Source organism: Mirounga angustirostris, unplaced genomic scaffold, assembly GCF_029215605.1.
Source record: "Mirounga angustirostris isolate CCGP_5_RB_7025 unplaced genomic scaffold, mMirAng1.0.hap1 SCAF_4, whole genome shotgun sequence".
Lineage (NCBI taxonomy): Eukaryota > Metazoa > Chordata > Mammalia > Carnivora > Phocidae > Mirounga > Mirounga angustirostris.
The window spans coordinates 34971587-34990884 of record NW_026991712.1 but is presented as its reverse complement, the minus strand read 5'-3'; the positions used below and the strand labels follow the sequence as shown (position 1 = coordinate 34990884).

General features: G+C 41.0%; 1 protein-coding gene across 13 annotated transcripts in view; it reads right to left on the bottom strand.

The window, feature by feature from the left end:
• Positions 1-19298, bottom strand: part of NCALD (neurocalcin delta) — a 383100-nt gene that overhangs the window by 257040 nt on the left and 106762 nt on the right. For 10 of the 13 annotated variants that reach the window (XM_054512525.2, XM_054512524.2, XM_064588026.1 and 7 more), the window contains one exon: positions 7007-7059. The exons of the other annotated variants lie outside the window; for them this stretch is intronic. The gene's annotated coding sequence lies outside the window, so the exon portion shown is untranslated. The remainder of the gene's footprint in view (positions 1-7006; positions 7060-19298) is intronic. 13 annotated transcript variants of the gene reach the window in all.

Sequence of the window (19298 nt, the reverse complement as noted above, 5' to 3'; positions counted from 1 at the left end):
GTCCTGGGATCGAGCCCCGCATCGGGCTCCCTGCTCAGTGGGAAGCCTGCTTCTCCCTCTCCCACTCCCCCTGCTTGTATTCCCTCTCTCACCCTGTCTCTCTCTGTCAAGTAAATAAACAAAATCTTAAAAAAAAAAAAAAAAAAGAATTGGGATACATGTAAAATTAACTTGTATTGAAAGTTGAGGAAAAATAAAGAAAAGGAGAATTCTGGCAGCACATTCCCATCGCTTGCATCACCAGGTCCTCAAAGTTGGGGAGATTCGAAAGCTGAGGGCTCTCGGCAAGGACCTTCACAGAGGGATGGGTCCTTGCTGGAACCCTTTGGGCCAGGTTTTGAAGCATCAACAGAAGCTTCATGCAGGAACCTCTTTCTTAAACTCAAACCAAGGTGGAGAGGAAGGCCAAACTGCCCCTCTGAGGCCAGCTTCTTAGGTCTAGGAAATACCTCTATAAGAAGAAACAACAGAAAAATCCCCGCTACAAGTAAGAGGCAAGGTTTTTGAGTGCTAGGAACTAAAACTCAAGAAAGAATTTGAAAATAAGAAGCTTTAAGTATGCATATCAATGATAATTGTTCAATTAAATTCAGTACTTTAACTAGAAAATTCATTTAAATGTCTTCATTTTGTGCATTATGTCCCGGTTTATTCTTAAGGTAGGATTACCTTCACAATATTTTGACTTTGAAGGATTTTAATCTCATTATTAGAAGCACAGTTGGCTAAAAGGGAAAAGAAACAGCGATTATGTAAAGCACCACTTCTCAAAGATCCAAGTGTGTAAGAATCCCTCTGGATCTTGTTAAAATGTAGGTTCTGATTTGTCGGGTCTAAATGGGACTTGCCTCCTGCATTTCTAACCAGCTCTCAGGTGCCGCTGCTGCCACTGGTCCCCAGAGCACCCCTGGAGTAGCAAGGATGCAGAGGGTTAAGCATCCAAGCTGCAAGTTCATGTGACTGTGCCTGGGATGCTGGGGACACATGATACTGCACTCCTAGGTCCTGTGGACGTCTGGCGTTCTTCAGGACACTGCCCTTCGCACCCCTTTTCTGGAAGCCGCAAACCTCCGCAGGGCCTGCTTGCGGTCTCTTTCTTGTTTTCTTTTCCCGGGCCTCCCTTTCTCGTCTCCTTCCAGAATCAAGCTATTCTATTGTATGATTCCTGCCAGTGCAGGCAGTTACTTCCCGAGAAAGAAGAACGCCAACCCAAGAGAAGAAGAAAACTTAAAGCCTCTCAGTTTTCCCATTAAGCTTTGGATTGTGGTTTTATGGTCTTCTTTTGATTTGGCTTTCATCCATTTCTGACTGGCATTTTTATTTACAACCCAAATTTTCCTTTAAGACCAGTGGCTCTTAAAAAGCTGCAACATCTTTCTGCATCCACTGAAGATACAGAAAGCCACAGAAAAAGCTGTATAATCAACAGAAGCATAACTTGTATTGAGCTAAGGTTACAAGACAGCCAGGTGAAGTAATTTAGAGAATGGCATGGATCTCCAAGGACAGACGGGACACACAAACTGTCACCTTCGACAGAGAGCCATAGTGGGGAGTGGCCATCATACAAGCAGGGAAGAAGAAAACAGCCAAAATGTTAATGAATCCTAAGGAGTTAGTGTGTGCGAGCATGACAGTATGGAACCCCTGGGAGGCTCTCTCAAGCTTCTTTTCCCGTAGGTTTCTGGCGCCACTCCTGAGAAAGATTAAGGGCAGGGTCAGAGCCTGAAGAGTGACCCTTTAGAAGGGCACAGGCAAGAAACCCATCCACTTCCCACAACTTTATTCCCACATTAAGCAAGAGCTTTAACCCACTGGGAGAGGAGCAGAAAACCTTCCCACTCCCAAGATCCAAGCAAAGATCCACTGATTCTTTTTTTTTTTTTTAAGGCTTTTTTAAATTTATTTTTATTTGAGAGAGAGAGAATGAGAGAGAGGGAGTACATGAGAGGGGGGAGGGTCAGAGGGAGAAGCAGACTCCCTGCCGAGCAGGGAGCCCGACGCGGGACTCGATCCTGGGACTCCTGAGCCAAAGGCAGCCGCTTAACCGACTGAGCCACCCAGGCGCCCCAGAGGAAGAGTTTCTTTTTTCTTTTTTTTTTTTCTTAAAGATTTTATTTATTTATTTGAGAGAGAGAATGAGATAGAGAGAGAGCATGAGAGGGGGGAGGGTCAGAGGGAGAAGCAGACCCCCCGCCGAGCAGGGAGCCCAACGCGGGACTCGATCCTGGGACTCCTGAGCCAAAGGCAGCCGCTTAACCGACTGAGCCACCCAGGCGCCCCCCCCTTTTTTTTTTAAAAGATTTTATTTATTTATTTGAGAGAGAGAGAGAATGAGAGAGAGAGCACATGAGAGGGGGGAGGGTCAGAGGGAGAAGCAGACCCCCCCACTGAGCAGGGAGCCCGAGGCGGGACTCGATCTCGGGACTCTAGGATCACGACCTGAGCCGAAGGCAGTCGCTTAACCAACTGAGCCACCCAGGCGCCCCTGATTCTTGAGAAGGGCAGAAGCAAAAGCTATCTATCTGCCCTGATGGAAAGACAAAAAACTCTCAGACCTAGAGTCCGGTACTGACACGAAGAAGAGGTCTGCTACGACTCAGGGAGGGGCAGGAAGCCCTCTCTCCCCAAGATACCCACCGACACGAGGCAGAGGTTGACTGCCATGAAGAGGAGCAGGAACGGGGACGAAGACCAGGTCCTGAAGTCCAGACACACAAGGCCTCCCAAGACTGCGGCTGGACCAGGAAAACGGACACCCCCCCACCACAGCTACTGCCATTACACTGAGCACAGGGCAAGAACAGTCCACTCCTGGATGAGCACCAACATGGAGAGAGATCCCTTCAGTGGAGCAGGTGTGGTGGGTCTGCTGAAAGCTAAGGATGGATTTTGGGCAGTGAGAAAAAACCTCTGGCACACTAGCCGCACTAAGCATAAGGTAACTACAGGCCACCACGGGAGAATGCTGGAGTCTGGTGGGCTGAAGGTAACTCCAGGAACCAGAGCCCAACCCCATCCTACTAACTCCCTACTAACTACTGATCTTGTCATCTGCTAACAAGATTAAGGAAGCCACACAAACCCTCACATTAATCGCCTTACTGAAGAAGTGTGCCATTTCTGGGTAGCCATATTATTTACCCTATTATTTACTACTTTTATATAAATAATATTCAGCATTCAACCAAAATTATGACATACTTTTTTTTTTTTTTATTCATGAGAGACAGAGCGAGAGAGAAAGGCAGAGGGAGAAGCAGGCTCCCAAGGAGCAGGGAGCCTGATGCGGGACTCGATCCCAGGACCCTGGGATCATGACCTGAGCTGAAGGCAGACGCTTAACCATCTGAGCCACCCAGGCGCCCGACATATTTTTAAAACTAAGGAAAAACAACCCATTGTCAAGATAGAGCAACTAGACAGAGATGACTCAGATTGTGGAACACTCAGACTGAAATTTTAAAATAGCTATGATTACTACGTAAAAGGTGCTCATGGAAAAGAAGAATAAAATGCAAGAAAAGATGGAAAAAATCAGTAGAGACATGGAAACTACAGGAAACAAAGAGAAATTCTAGAAATAAAAAAATGCATATGAAAAGTAAAGGTTTCCTTTGATAGGCTGATGAGGAGACAGGACACATTGAAAGAATCAGTAAACTTTAAGATTGATCAATAGAAATTATCCGAAGAGAAAGGAGAATTTTTTTTAAGTATCCAAGAGCTATAGAACAATATCAAATAGTCTGATATGCATGTAATTAGAGCACCAGAGGAGGAGGAGAGAGAAAAAAGTGCTAAGGTAATTAAAGAGGACAAAGGAATAGCTTTTTTAATACACAGTACTGGAAAATCTAGACGTCCATATAAAAATGTGAACCGTGACCTTTACCTCACACCAGATACAAAAATTACCTCGAAATGTATCATATAACTAAATGTAAAATTTAAAACTATATAATTTTTACCAAAAAAAAGAGAACATATTTGTATTCTTGGTTTTAGGAAGGATTTCTTGGGACAAAAAGCTTATACCCATAAAAGAAAAAAATTGGTAAGTTGAATTTCATGAAAATTAAAAAGTTCTGCCCTTTTTTCTTTTTTTTTTTTTAAGATTTTATTTATTTGATAGAGAGAGACACACAGAGAGAGGAAACACAAGCAGGGGGAGTGGGAGAGGGAGAAGCAGGCTTCCTGCTGAGCAGGGAGCCCAATGTGGGGCTCGGTCCCAGGACCCTGGGATCATGACCTGAGCCGAAGGCAGACGCTCAACGACTGAGCCACCCAGGCACCCCAAAAGTTCTGCCCTTTTAATAACACTTTTAAGAATATGAAAAAAACAAGTCACAGACTGGGAAAAGGTATTTGCAAGCACATATTTGATAAAGGGCTTGTATCCCCAATATATTCAATTATAGATCAGTAACAGAAAGATAGGTAACGTAAGTTTAAAAAAAGGTGAACAATTTGAACAGACACTTCACCAAAGAAGATGTACAGACGGTAAAGAAGCACATGAAAAAGGCGTTCGACATTATTAATCACTAGGGAAATGAGAATGAAAGCTACAATGAAGTACCACTGTATACCAACTCAAATTGCTAAAATTACAAAGCCTATTAATACCAAGTGCTGGGAGGCTGTGGAGCTAGTAAAACTTTCACATATTGCTGAATGGAATGCAAAATGAAACAGTCACTTTTGAAACAGCCAGAGGGATTTTTCTCAAATAATATTAAACATACAGTTGCTATGCTTACCATTTGATCCAATAAACGGACTGCTAGTAACTTAACCAAGAAAAACGAGAACATAAATCTATCAAAGACCCATTAACTAATGATTACAGTAGCTTGATTCATATAGCCAAAAACTATAAATAACCCAAGTGTTCATCAGTTGGTGAATGGATAAACACATCGTGGTACATCCACACAGTGGAATTCCTCTCAGCAATAAAAAAGAACAAACTACTGATATAGGCAAAAACACGCATGAATTTCAAAAACTTTATGCTAAGTGAAAGAAGTCTGAAATGAAAATCTACATACTCTACAACTTCATTTACATATTATGAATAAAGAAAAATTCTGGGACAGAAATCAGATCAGTAGTTGTCAAGGGCTGCAGGTAGGGAAAGTAGATCTACTACAAAGGAACACTGTTTCAGTTGTTGGCTATAGCATTGTGACTGTGGTGGTGGCTACGTGATTGTGTATCTTTGTTGAAACTTATCAAACCATAAATTTCAAGAGAGTGAATTTTACTGTGTTGATCATTCCTCAGGAAGCCTAACTAAAATAAATAAATAGATAAATAGAACTATGGCCAAAGGATGGTGCTTGGTCAAGTGTGTATCCACATAGAAAAAATTAATCTTGACCCTCTCTTTCACATCATACACAATAAAATCAATTGCAGATGTATTATAGATCAAAATGTAAAAGTAGAATAATATAGCTTTCAGAAGGAAATGGAAAACATCTTTCTGATCTTGAAATAGGGCCAAGATTTCTTAAATAGGACACAAGAGTGCCAACCACAAAGGAAAAAAACAAACAAACAAAACCAAATAATTTGCACTATTTTAAAGGAATTTCTGTTCATTAAAAAAAGGGTGAAAGGTAAACCACAGGAAAAAGAGGAGATATTTACAACACATATATCCTAGCAAAAGCTCAAATCCAGAATACATATTATTAAAAATGTCTATAATTCAGTAAGAAAGATAATTCAGTAAGACAATTCAATATTTTTTTAAAAAAACATGAATAATCACCTCAATTTTTTTAATATTTGAGAAGGACTTTCATAAAACAAGATATATGAACAGTCAATTAACATATGAAAATGTACTTAACTTCACTGGTCTATAGGGAAATGCAAATTAAAACTACAATATGATACTACACACCCACCAGTAGAGCTTAAATAAAAAAACAACCAATCAAACTAACAAAAACAGAAAATACCTCGTATTGGGAAAATATGGAAAATCAGAACCATCACATATTCCTGATTGAGATGAAAATTTTTAAATCAATGCAACCATTTTGAAAAATTCTTTCATAGAGTCGCTAAAGCTGAACATACACCTACTCCAAGACCCAGAAATTCCCCTCTTGCATACAAAGCCAAAAGAAATGTGTATATGTAGCCAAAACCAAAACTTACCAAAACTAACTCAAGAAGAAATAGAAAATCTAAATAAATGAGAAATTAAAACAGTAGGTGAAAGTTCTTCCCTCAAAAAAATTCCACACCCAAACTGTTCTAGTGTCAGATTTCATCACACATTCAAGTAGCCAGTAATTCTAATATTTTGAAAACCATTCCTGACAGTGAAAATACTAGACAGGAAAATTTTAGCCAATCTCAGGACTATAATTTAACAAACTACATCTCACCGAGTACAACAAACTACATCTCACTGAGTACAAACAACATCTCACTGAGTACAAAAATGTATCATGACCAAGTTGGTTTTATCTTAGCAATGCAAGGTAGCTTAACATTAAAAAATCAATTAATGTAAATCACCATGAACAAAATTTTTATCAAAGGGTAAAAGTCATTTGATCACCTCAGCAGATTAGCAAATCATTCAATAAAATTCAATGTACAGGTGAACTAATTTACTTTTAACAAACTAGGAGTAGGAAAGAAACTTCTTAATCTGATAAAGAATATTGGTAAAGTACCTCCATCAAATGATGTACCATAATTGATTTGATACAATTTAACTACTGTTGGGTGTTTAGATTCTCTCCTCTTTGTTTCCTTTGGCTATTATAATTTATGCTGCGATAAACATCTTTGTGCATGTTGATAAAGTTGCCTAACCTCTCTGTTCCGCAATTTCCTCATGTACAAGATGGAAATAAGGCAACACCTGACTCATAGGGTTATTGCAAGGATTAAATAAGATGTTGAATTTAGGTCTTAGGGAGTCTTGGGAGAGAAGTGTGGCTTATCAACCTAAAAACTCTTGTTCTGTATTTACCTGGTGGCAGATTTCTCAAAGCACACTGTAGGCTCAAGTCAGAAGAAGTCACTCTGTTGAAAACAAAGAAAGTTATTGTCTTAGGTTATCAGGAACTAAGGATAGAATATCTGAGGAATGCAACCAGTGATGGGAACTATCGCTTGCTCCAGAATTCCCCTGCATCATTTGATAACTTCTGCCCATTCCAATTTCCTTCCCTCGAATCAAGTGAGGATGGCTACTACCATGCTCTTTTCATTTGCCCTTGACCTACAGCATTCCATTTTTGCACAGCAGCCAGAACAACAATGCTAAAATTTGAGCATGACACATTACACCCCTCCTGAAACCCCTTCCACAGCTTCCTCTTACTTTTGGGCAACCTCCTTGTCATGTCCTATAAAGCCCTTCATCATCTGAGGCCCACCTACTTCTCTAGCTTTGTTTCTCATCTCTGTACCACTGTCCGTGCTCCAACTACACCGCACTTCCTTCAGCTTCTCCTTCCTTGCCACTTCCCTGCTTTCATACACACTGTTCTCTCCCTCTGCCATGATTACCCCTCTTCCCTTCCCCACTCACTCTACCTGACTAAGTCCTACTTGTCCTTCCATTCTACACTCAAGTGTTACTTCTTCAGTCAGCCATCTGCTCCCCTTGACCATCTTAAGTTCCCCTATTTACAATTCCAAAGAAGTCGGCACTTTTCTGTAATATCATGCACGCAACTACTAATTCAGTAGATCTTGTCTTGCCTGTGAGCCCAGGGATCACGTCTGTTTTGTTCACAGCTATAACCTTATGCCTCGCCCAGCCCCTCGTCTCACAGTAAAACTTAATAAATATTTAAACAGTAAAAGAATTTCTAAACTCATTCCTCACCCCTTAGCTTTCTAACCCATCTTTTGATTCATGCTGCTAATTTAATAGACTTCCTACTTTCCTACCACATATCATTGATTGTTAAGATTCACTGATGGTAAGAGACAATGCTGTTTTATATAACAACAAGGAAGAAAAAACCAGCTGCACATTAAACTGTGATACACTACAATTTAGAACTTTTATTTCATACTTATTGAAAGAGCTCTACTGGACTTATGTAAGGCCTGCGTTTTATCATATCCATAAAAAAGGAAAACATGAAAAGTGGAATAAATTGGTTAGGTATGCAAATTACTTTGGTTTAGGTATTCCCATTCAGAAGCCACTCTATGAATCACATTTGACACAATATTCAGGGAGTGTGTTTTCCCACACAATATTGTCCTCTCTGCCACCAAGAGCTTTAGTAATGCAGCATTTCCTAAAAGAGTGCTCAAGTATCGTATTCGGGATTTTCTTCTAAGCTTCTGATAGTTATCCACAAGTGTTGGCAAGAAAATCTTACTAATAGATGCCAGAAGATCTCAGTCAACACCGAGGACTTGCATTCCTTTCTCAGATGGTCATCAAATGGATCACTGACTGAAACAATAGGGGTTTCAGTTGTCTTGTCAGTCTACCAGAACTACCAAGTTCACACACGCCCAAGCGATGCAATTACAGCACAACTACCACCTGACCAACTGCAACAAAAGATGTTTTTGGTTGTAGGCACATTCTGGTAGCAGAGTTTCAAAATGTGAGAAAAATAAAACTTGTCTTAGAATCAGTGAAATATGAGAGGTTAAAAAAAGACCTCAGAGAACTTAGGAAAGTTCATAAAAGGAAGAATGCAAATTCATTCTCTCTCTCTCTCTCTTTTATACACTCAAACACACACATACACACACACACGCACAGTCAAAAGCATGACCAGAAATGTTGACCAGTCACACATTGAAGTAGGGAGATGAGTGCTCAAGGCACTGGGCTGACGGTGGGGGTTAAATTTAGCCCCCCTTCTCCAGCCAGGCCCTGACACAGGTGCTTCCCCAATGGACTAAGAAGGCATTTCCTGACTTTCCACTAGCCCAGCCACCCCCTCATGGACAGAATCCTCCCCGAGGTGTGTCCTTTCCCCAGTGACTTTTTAACCTATTAAAATACCTCTTTTTTTTTTTTTTTGCTTCTTATTCTGTGTGTATGATTAAAAAAATAAGAGAGAAATCTACCCACTTACAAACTTTTAGCTGTATAATAGTGTTGTGAACTACAGGCACAATGTGGTACAGCAGATCTCTAGAACTTGTCCATCTTGCATAATTGAAACTTATATCCATTCAACAGCAACTTTCCTTTTCCACCTCCCTGAGCCTCTGGCAGCCATCACTCTACCTTCTGCTCTACAAGTGTGACTACTTTAGACACTTCTTATAAGTGGAATCATGAAGGACTGGCTGGTTCATCCATGTTGTTGCAAATGACAGGATTTCCTTCTTTTTAAAGGCTGAATACTATTCCATCATATGCATAAATCATGTAAAATACCATCTTTAAGACCACCAAGAAAGGAAAATTCTTAGAAATGTGCCATCACATTAGAGCAGAACAGACTACAGCTCCCTCATCCCCAGGCCAGCATCCCAGGGTCTTGGGGATCTCGATTTACAAATGTCCAACCATGGCAGGGAAAAGGAGCAGAAAAGAGATACCACCGGAGAAGCCAGTGGGCCTCTCTGTACACCAGTTTCCTCATCTGTAAAACAGTCATATTTAGAGTCCCAGAGATTACACACTCAAATGGGAGTTTTAATGAAGGGGATTATTTACAAGTCATGGACAAGGGTAAGGAAAACTGCCAAAGGATGGTGAAGTGGGTACCTCCTAATGGCCAAATCCAAGGAGAAGCCAAAGGGCAGGTAAGCCCACAGATGTGATCCTTGGAGATCAGTGTCCCAGGGCTCAGAACAATGTGGAGTAGGGGGAAGACTAGATCTGGGAAGACAGAGAAGACCCAGCACACATCATCTCTGAGTTCCCATAAAATTCCAATATTCTATGACCATTTTGGTACAGAATTAAGCTTTGCCACAGCAAGAAAAAAATTCTGTTTACTCCAAAGATTTGAGGATAATCCACCAGGATGCATTTTCTCATCATTCTGTGTGCTTAGCTCAGATAACAGCACTCATTTATTGCTCTTGGAAACAGCTCAGATTGAGAACATCGTACTAAACAGTCCCTGTTTTCCTTTAACTGAGCTCTTACAAATGTAGCAGGATTCGGCTTTGAGCTAGTAATTGATGTTTCCCCCTCCTCGTCTTATCCCCTGAGACCCACCCCCCCCCGCCTTTTCCAGAAGGAGGATCCTGTAGTGTCCACCGCCTCACAGAAGAGATGTCCCAGCAGGAGCAGAGAAATGGGTTTTGGCTTTCGAAACCCCAGCACTTAGTCCCAGAGCACACACAACAGAGCCAGAGCAAAGCTTACCACCTCCTCCCGCAGCCCCCCCACCAACCCCACACCCAGACCATTATTTTGTTGGGGTAAAGTGTAGAGAGAAAGGACTATGCAGACATTATGTTTCCTGAGCACAAGGCTCCCAAATCCTTTCCCCACAAGCTGAGACAGTAAACGGTAAGTTTCCCTCTTCTCACTCAAACTCATTTTCAAGTCTCCCATGCATTCCCTGGCTGGGCCAGGCTCCAGGGACTACCTCGCCCACCCCACGCCCGCCCTCCAGTGGCAGCGAAGTCTGCAGGTCTCAGGAGTCACAGGGGTGCTCAGTCCCAGGACACTAGTGTGAGATTTTTAATTTCAGAATCAAGGATCCTTTCAAAAGTTTCATTTTGATAAATGGTCGTTTCTGGAGAAGTTCCTGGTATCATCCGTTCCAAGGGCTCTGGCAAAGGTGCTGACCAGTTTCTAGCATCTCTCCTTTCCTGAACTCAGAGGCAATGCCATGCTCCAAGGTGCATGGGGCTTTGCTGTAACTGTTCTGCAGACATCCAGCTGGGTAGCGCTGGCCATTAGAGAGACGTCACACGGGGCCGTGAAAGCTCTCTCAGAAGAAAGAGGAGTCACACTGGGTTAGAATGAAGACCCATTTGGAAAAAAACAAAAATAAGTTTGCTGAGTAAAACATGTCGTTTCTTCTTTCAAAGGAGTTAGGTTATTTCCAAGTGGCTTCATAATGTGAAAAAAGACTAACTTCTGGCAAAGAAACTAAAAGGAAGAGGGAGGCTGCCATTCTGCCCATTTGGAAGGGGGAGTCAAAGGGGGCTGGAGAGTTCAATAATTATCTGGATGACTGTGGCCAAATTGTTTAACCTCTCTGTGTCCCATTTTTCTCATGTGCAAAAATGCCAGGGTTCAGATTAAGTTAATTACTGAGGTTCCTTCCAACTCTAAGAATATATGACTTTCAAGCGGGTAAGGAACTTCCCAGTTCAGAGTCCAAGGATTTGCTATTGAAAAATGAAGCAAAGAAAGAAGAACTACCATTATCAGGCAACGAGGCCATAGTCTGACAGATAACAGAAAAGAAGTGCTCTGTGGATCCTGTCACTTGACATGTTATAGCTGCATTCCCATCTTAGATGATACCATACAAATGGGCTATTCCATGCATCTCAAGAATGTCCCGACCATATTAGGAATTCTCCTAAGTGGCTCCTCTGTGACATTACACAGTACTGTTCCTGACATGGCCATTTCAGTCAGCTTCAGACTCAACTCTAGATGAAAATATTATAGTTGGATGATTTGTCAAGTGCTAAGTCTAATCCTTGTAGCTTTTTCAGAGTCCTTAAAAAGAAGAGTGCCAGATGTTATACTTGTATATTTAATGGGAAACTGAATGGGAAAAAAACAAAACGCAGCAAGCCTAGTTGTAATATTTAACTGTTTTTGAAAACCCACCATCTAAACATACCAAAAATAACATATTTTCAAAACTGTGACAAAGTCAAACGTCTCTCAAATACAAAAAAATAAGTCTGTCATGAGCCATTCAGAATAAAGCAATCTGTCAGTTGTAAAATGCAAGTATTCCTTTATAAGTAGTTTGCATGCTTCCAACTCTTTCAATAAATACCACGTTAACATATCAAAAATATTCAGAGAGAATTTCATCTAAGTCAGAAAACCCTAACTAATTAGTTACTTGGGTAACATCAGGCTGGATCTCCCACAAGCACTTAACACTTATCAGGGATAAATAAACTCATCATCTATTGCCCCAAACTGTTCCCCTCTTGATATCCCTTTCCACTTATCACACAAGTGAGGAACCTGAACATTATTTAACACTCCTCCTCTCATCAATAACCAAATTCTATAGATTGTGCCTGCAGAGCATCTTGGTCCCCTGTTCTCTATCCCTACTGCCATTGCCTAGGTCAAGCCTTCACCCCCTATCTACTGGACAATTGCAAGGTCTTTTAGCCTTCAATGCCTTCAATTAATTCATCCATCCTTGCCATTTATATTTTTCAAATACACATTTGGTATGTCACTTCCCTAATCATACCCACTCTTCAATGGGTTACTTAGAGGAAGAATTTAAAATTTAACATGGTGGCCCCCCCTCATACTCCATGCTCTAGCCTTGTCACACTGCTTACAGTTTTCCATTGATTGTGGTATCCAGGTCTCTGTGTTCTCTAACCAACCAGCCCCTCCCTACCCCACCTCCAAAAGTGTCCATCTAACAATTCTGCTTCTTTCAATATGAAAACTCCTCCCTGGGACAACGCAGTCTGTCCCCTACCTCTCTCTTCACCTGACACTACCCTCCTTCTGCATTGCTCAGCTCCAGCTGTACCAGCCCTCTGAAGGGTCTGCTTCCCTCCTCCGGGCAGCCATTTGCACATATGGTATGCCCTTTTCTAACTACTCTACACTTGCCTAACTTGAACTCATTCTTTGGGTTTCAAGTTCAATGTGACTCTCTCTGAGAGACCTTCCCTGACCTCCCAAAAGAAAATCTGGTTCTTCTGCTGCATACTTTGTAGGCTACTATTCTTTTCCCTTATCATAGCTGACGGTTATATGTCTATTATTGTGGTTATTAATTCCAAGCCCATCATCCTCAAGGGACACTTACCTCTGTGAAGTAGAGATGGTCAGGTCCAAAGTTGACTCCCAGAGGCTAGCACAGTGTCTAGCCCACAATAAAAGTTTCTCAACCAATTCATGGTACTGCCAGCTTCACTTACTTTACAAAAGTTTATTCTGTTCTTCTCCAAGCCCCCCATCTTCAAGCTACTGGGTTGGGTGGGCAATAAGGAGGAACCTTGGCCTTTCTAAAGCCTTAGGACCAACTTCAAAAGCACCCACCTTTCCTCCCACCTCTCCTTTACGCCAGCCCCTAAACTCATCTCAGATGCTTTATCACTCAATTATAAAAAGCAAGGAGCAGACCTGGCAAAGATGGAAGAAGAAACTTGAGTAGGGAAAAGCAAAATTCTCTGAGGAAGAGATGGAGCAGAATTCCAAACATCGCATGTTAACAGTAATGTGTTGCTTACATGCACACATTGCACACACACACACACAGAGGCAGAGAGACTGCAGGATTAAAAGAGGTAGAAGAAACACAATGGATCAAATGGCTTCTGGATCCAAAACCTGCTTAAAAACATTTCAATATGGACTGTATATTAGTGATTTTGGAATTATTGTTAATTGTCTTGGGTATAATCATGACATTGTAGTTTGCAGAATTATGTCCCTATTCCCAGGAGAAGCATGTGGAAGTATTTAGGGGTGGAGAGTATCATGATGTTCTTAACCTATATTCAAGTGGATCAGGAAAAGAATGTGTACATTTATAGATCAATCTTGCTTAAATACAAACTTAATCCAGTGTGTTTATCTATGGAACAAGCAAGAGAGAGAAATTCGCACACAGAGCAAAATGAAGAAATTGTGACTAGGTACTATTCTGTCAACTTTTCTGTAGGTTAATTTTAAAAATAAAAAAGAATGAAAAATAAATAAATAAGGAAGGAAATAAAGTCCCTTTTATGTGTGCACTAAATAGTCTCCTTTGAAGTTCTAACTGCATTGACCTAAGGGGGAACAATGCCCACAGCCCTTCATGTTGAGAGAGATTGTTCATTAAGCCCTCAGGGAACCCAGCCTTCTGATGGAAAAGTAATAGCTTCTGGGCAGTGCCAGCAGAAGGATAGGCCTGGGAAGAATCAAACTAATCTCTTCAGAATTTCCTGATGGCCTCGGCACGGTGGCCCCTGCCCAACGCAGTCTCCTTTCTGTGAACTTCTTTGCCCTTATACCGCCCCTCCTGATAAATGACCAGAGATTTGACATGGGTATGAATGAAGTCCTAATCATCCAGTTACTTATTCTAACAGTGACTACTTAATTATTACTCAAGTGAAGATACTTTGGAGAATAAAAGGGGATGCTAACCAGACAGCGTGCTAGGACTGTCCCAGGAAAACTGGAACTATCTCAGGAACATTTGGATATATGGTCATCCTATTTATCTTCCATGAGCAGGGATATTAGACAAATACATAACTGATGGCAACAGCAATATTAATTTAACCATATAACAAAATAACACAAAGAAACTGCCATCCACAAATTGCTTGGGAGTTCAAAGGTAGGGATAAAGTAGTTCCTTTGGAGGAATCAGGAAGAAATTCATGAAGGAGAAGCATTTCAAATTGGCCTTAAAACAATAATTGTATTTCTGTACATAAAGATGGAAGGGAAGGTCATTCCAAATGGAAAGAATTGTTTGAGCAAAGGCCAGAGTAGGAAAGCGTGAAGGTATACCAGGGAAATGGAAGCAATCTAATGTAGCAGATCGGAAGAGGTGTCCGTAGGAAAGACAGGAGATGAGCCTGGAGAGGTAAATTGAAACCACAGTGAAAAGTGTGTACTCAGTCTGCTAGGCAACAGAGACTCATTGAGGGTTTTTGAGAAGGACACTAGTAAGGCTGTGGAGGGCCTTCAGTGTCAAGCTAAAGACTTAAGGCCAGAAAATCAGATAGGTCTTTTATTGAACAGTCTCCTACAATAAGAACACCCATAAGTGTAAACCCATATTAGCCAGTCTGCAAATATGAATGATATAAACCAAAAGAAAATTGTCACAGTCACTGGTATCATAAGCTTCTTAAAAACCACCTTTATTCTCTCTTGTGGGTAGTTCTGTTTTTGTCTGCTCGGTCAAGTATTACTCAGGTCAAATTTTCTCAGGAGCCCTGTTTCCCGAAAGCCAGTGTCACAGAAACAGAAATGAGAGAGTTAAAATGTTCAGAATTGTCCAAGCCCAAGAAGATGAAAACTGAAAGCACAGCACTTGCGTTAAAGGAAAAGCAGTTACCAAAAGAGGAGGATTGTGATAAGTTTCCTTTGAAGATGGGAAATTACATTTTGAAGGTAAAGCTAATTTTAATGCAAGTTCTTCTACCCCATACCAAAAAAGCCTGAGGCAATCTCATATTTAATAAAATTAATTAAATTTCTCCCCAAAGGTTAATTTATAGATATTTATTTCGGGGGGAATAATTAAAAGACAATGTTTCAACTGTTTTCAATTTTATACCAGATATTTGACTAGACAAGAGAACACGCCTCATAGAAGAATACGTCATTCCAGAGAAAACTATGAATAGCAAATCTTTCTGGAAAAGGTGAACAACACCGGCAAAGCAATCTCATTTCCAAAGAGAATGGCCCAACAGGAAGGCAGTGCTTTGGTCCCTAAATACAAAGCCTAGAATATTTGTAAACAGAAAGCACATATTCCCTTTCTATAGAGCATGTGCCATGTTCAAAAACTATTCCCTGGTCAGTTTAGGCCATAAATGAATGAAGAAAAGGCTGGTCTAGAAAGTAATTCTTGAATTTGCAATCCATGGAATTTTATATCTACAAGGACATCCAGGGAAAGTAAAGAGGAGCCAACTTTAAAAGGCTGCCACTGGACTTTGAGCTTTCAAAAAGATAAGGGCAACTAAATGCAGCCCATCATACATGCCTACATCCATAAGTCACACAGGCATATGCATATGGAGGATGAAAGGGGACAAATTCATTATTTTGAAATGTGATAAATAAAGAAGAAGAACCGAATATTTTTCTTGTCTCTCGTATATGAACTATATACCACTGGGTGACCAAAAAGTAGAGGAAGGGAAACAATCCTTTATAAACGTATTCCTCCTAATAAATGGGGAAAAAAAATAGTCTCAACTAGAATATCACCAGTTTACCAATCCCAATAAATAAGTAAATCTAAGCATTGAGCATCAACAGTCATTAGCCAGACAGATATTATGCGCTTCCTGATGGAAGAACACTCCTCTGATGTTGCCAAAAAATTGTATCTGAGTCTGATCAAACCTTGAAATCCAGCTACCACATTGCAGGAAAGAGAAAAGTCAGAGGAACACAGTGAAATGTATCAGGACTATGCAATCAGCAAAATCCAGACTGTGAGAAACTCTACAGGTCAGAGCGCTCAATTCATCCACACCCAAACTATACAGAAAAGAAAAAGATAGAGCAGGAATCTATATGAAAAGAAAGTGCATCAATCTTTTAAACGAGTAAATATTTCTAAAAGTATTATCTAGTGGGCGCCTGGGTGGCTCAGTTGGTTAAGCGACTGCCTTCGGCTCAGGTCATGATCCTGGAGTCCCGGGATCGAGTCCCGCATCGGGCTCCCTGCCCGGCGGGGAGTCTGCTTCTCCCTCTGACCCTCCTCCCTCTCATGCTCTCTGTCTCTCATTCTCTCTCTCTCAAATAAATAAATAAAATCTTTAAAAAAAAAAGTATTATCTAGTGATACACATTTGGGCGATTGCTATACAAGTCTGAATAATGGTCACTTATGAAGGAAAGTAGAGGGTCTATGATGGAGAATGGGCACATGGAAGGGACTTCTGGAGTAGGTGGCAAATTTCTATTTCCTGACTAGCGTGGTCATTACAAATATGGGGGAGTGTCTTCCTGTGCTTTGTTTTACAATAAAGTTGATTAAATTTTAAAAAAGAAGAAAGAAATTTCCAGTAAACTCCCTGGAAGCATGAAAAAGCATCTAAAGAACCACCCAATATTTTCCAAATTTGGGGGAAGTATGATGGGTAAATAAGGCAATAATGATTCCTATTGGGGCTAAAATCTACTCAGTACATTCCTACAATCAATACTAGAAAAAAATCAACTAAAAAGGAATATAGTTCAACTAGGAAAACTGGAAAAAAATACGTTCACTGATACATAGAACTCTGTGACCTCCATTCCCAATGAACTTCCCTGTGATCCCCAAAAGTGTTGGTAGCCCATCTTCCATGTACAAGAAAGGATAGTGTAACAATCCAGGGGCAAACCCTATATAAGAATCACAACTTAGAATACTAGCATTTTGGAACAAAATTAGCCTTTTCTGCTAATTTTCTCCCTCTGAGAAATAGCTGATACTTACCCTTGAAAGCCGGTTCCTAGGCTCTTGTGGAGGTAGGACTCCTGGCCTTGGACACCTGATGATCACATGACCTGAACTGCCCAGGATAAACTGTGTCATTTGAACCACCAAGCTATAAAATCAGGTTAAGGGGCGCCTGGGTGGCTCAGTCGTTAAGCATCTGCCTTTGGCTCAGGTCATGATCCCGGGATCCTGGGATCAAGCCCCGCATCAGCTTCCTGCTCGGCGGGAAGCCCACTTCTCCCTCTCCCACTCCCCCTGCTTGTGTTCCCTCTCTCACTATCTCTCTCTCTGTCAAATAAATAAATAAAATCTTAAAAACAAAAAACAAAAAAAAAAAACACAAAAAGTTAAAATAAAATAAAATCAGGTTAAGTGCAGCCACACTGTCACCAAGTGGAAGTGATATGTAAGATGGGTCTGTCACATGTCCTGAAGGTTCCAATAAGTTGCATGATTAGGTGACTCAGACTTCGACAGCCACATACTCCTGCTACATTGCTTTCTCTCAACCCACACATATGACCTCATGAGGAATTCCCTGTAACCAGTTGATGGTGGAAAAAAAGACTCAGGCATATTTTACAGATGATTCTCCGTTATATATCAGCACTTGCTGGAAGTAGGGGTGGACCTGAAAAATAGTGGAGAAAGAAAATCTTCCCAATTGGTAGAACTTTACAGTATATCTGGATATCCACTTTTTCTAGACTGAAAGATGGCCAGAAGTACAAATCTATACTAAGTCATAAATAGTGGTTAATGATTTGGCCAGATGGTCAGAGGATTAGAAAGAAGAGAATTAAGAGATTGGTTAAAAGGAGGACTGAGGAATAGGTATATGCATGACCCTTTGGAATGGGCAAAGGGTATGAAGTGTTCAAATCTCATGTGCATACTCTACTACAGAGCAGGAAGGTAGCCAAAGTAACACATTCTGAGGATGTCAGTCAGCCTTCTTTTCTCATCTACCCTAGTGCTTTATCCAAGGACTTCTCTTTAGAGTGTCCATGCAGCACTCAAGCCACTTATGCATAGACTCACCAAGGCAAATCTGGCTCCCACCATTACTGAGTACTCAACCCTCCAAGAGGTTTGGAAAATACTGGGTGGTTCTTTAGAAGCCAACAGTGAGCCCTGATAGATGAGCTAGCCATCTGATGGGAGTTGATTTACATTGGTTCCCTTCCGTCATGGAGGGGACAAAGGTTTGTCTTCACTGGAATAAGCACATTCTGGATATGGGTTTGCCTTTTGCCACCACCACCATCCACATACTTAGACAATGCCTTGTTTTCCATCATAGTCCCCCTCATATTGCTTCTGGCCAAGGCAACTTCTCAATGAAGGAAGTACAGCAACTGGCTGGGAACACATAATTCTATGGTCTTGCCACCTACTCCATTGTTCAGTTGCCGCTGGCCTGACAGAATGGGGGAAGCACCTACTGAGGGCTCAATTAGGTCTCTCATGGGGAGATAACACCTTGAAACTTTATGGCACTACCTTACAGGACGCAGTATACACTTTGAATCAACAACCGTAGAGAATATTATTTCTTCCATAACTAGAATACTTAAGCCTGGGAACCAAAGGTTAAAGGTGGAGAATCTGCTCCTATTATTACACCTAAAAACCTAATCACAACGATTTTGTTTCCTGGCCCTGAGATTTGGGGCTCTGCTAGTTCAGAGTTATTAGTTCTCAAGGGAAAATTTTTCCATTGTGGGCACAAGAATGATTCCACTGAACTCAAATTTGAGACTGCCCCTGGACGTTTTAGACCCCTCATGCCATTGAACCAATGGACAAAAAAAGGTTTTACTGTATGAACTGGGGTGATTGGTCCCAATTATCAAGATGAAATAGGCTTGCTGCTGAACAATACAGGCATGTCTGTAATCCAGAGGATTCTCTGGGGTTCCATTTATTACTTCTATGTCTAGTAGTTAATAGAAGATTTTACCAGACCAATAAAGG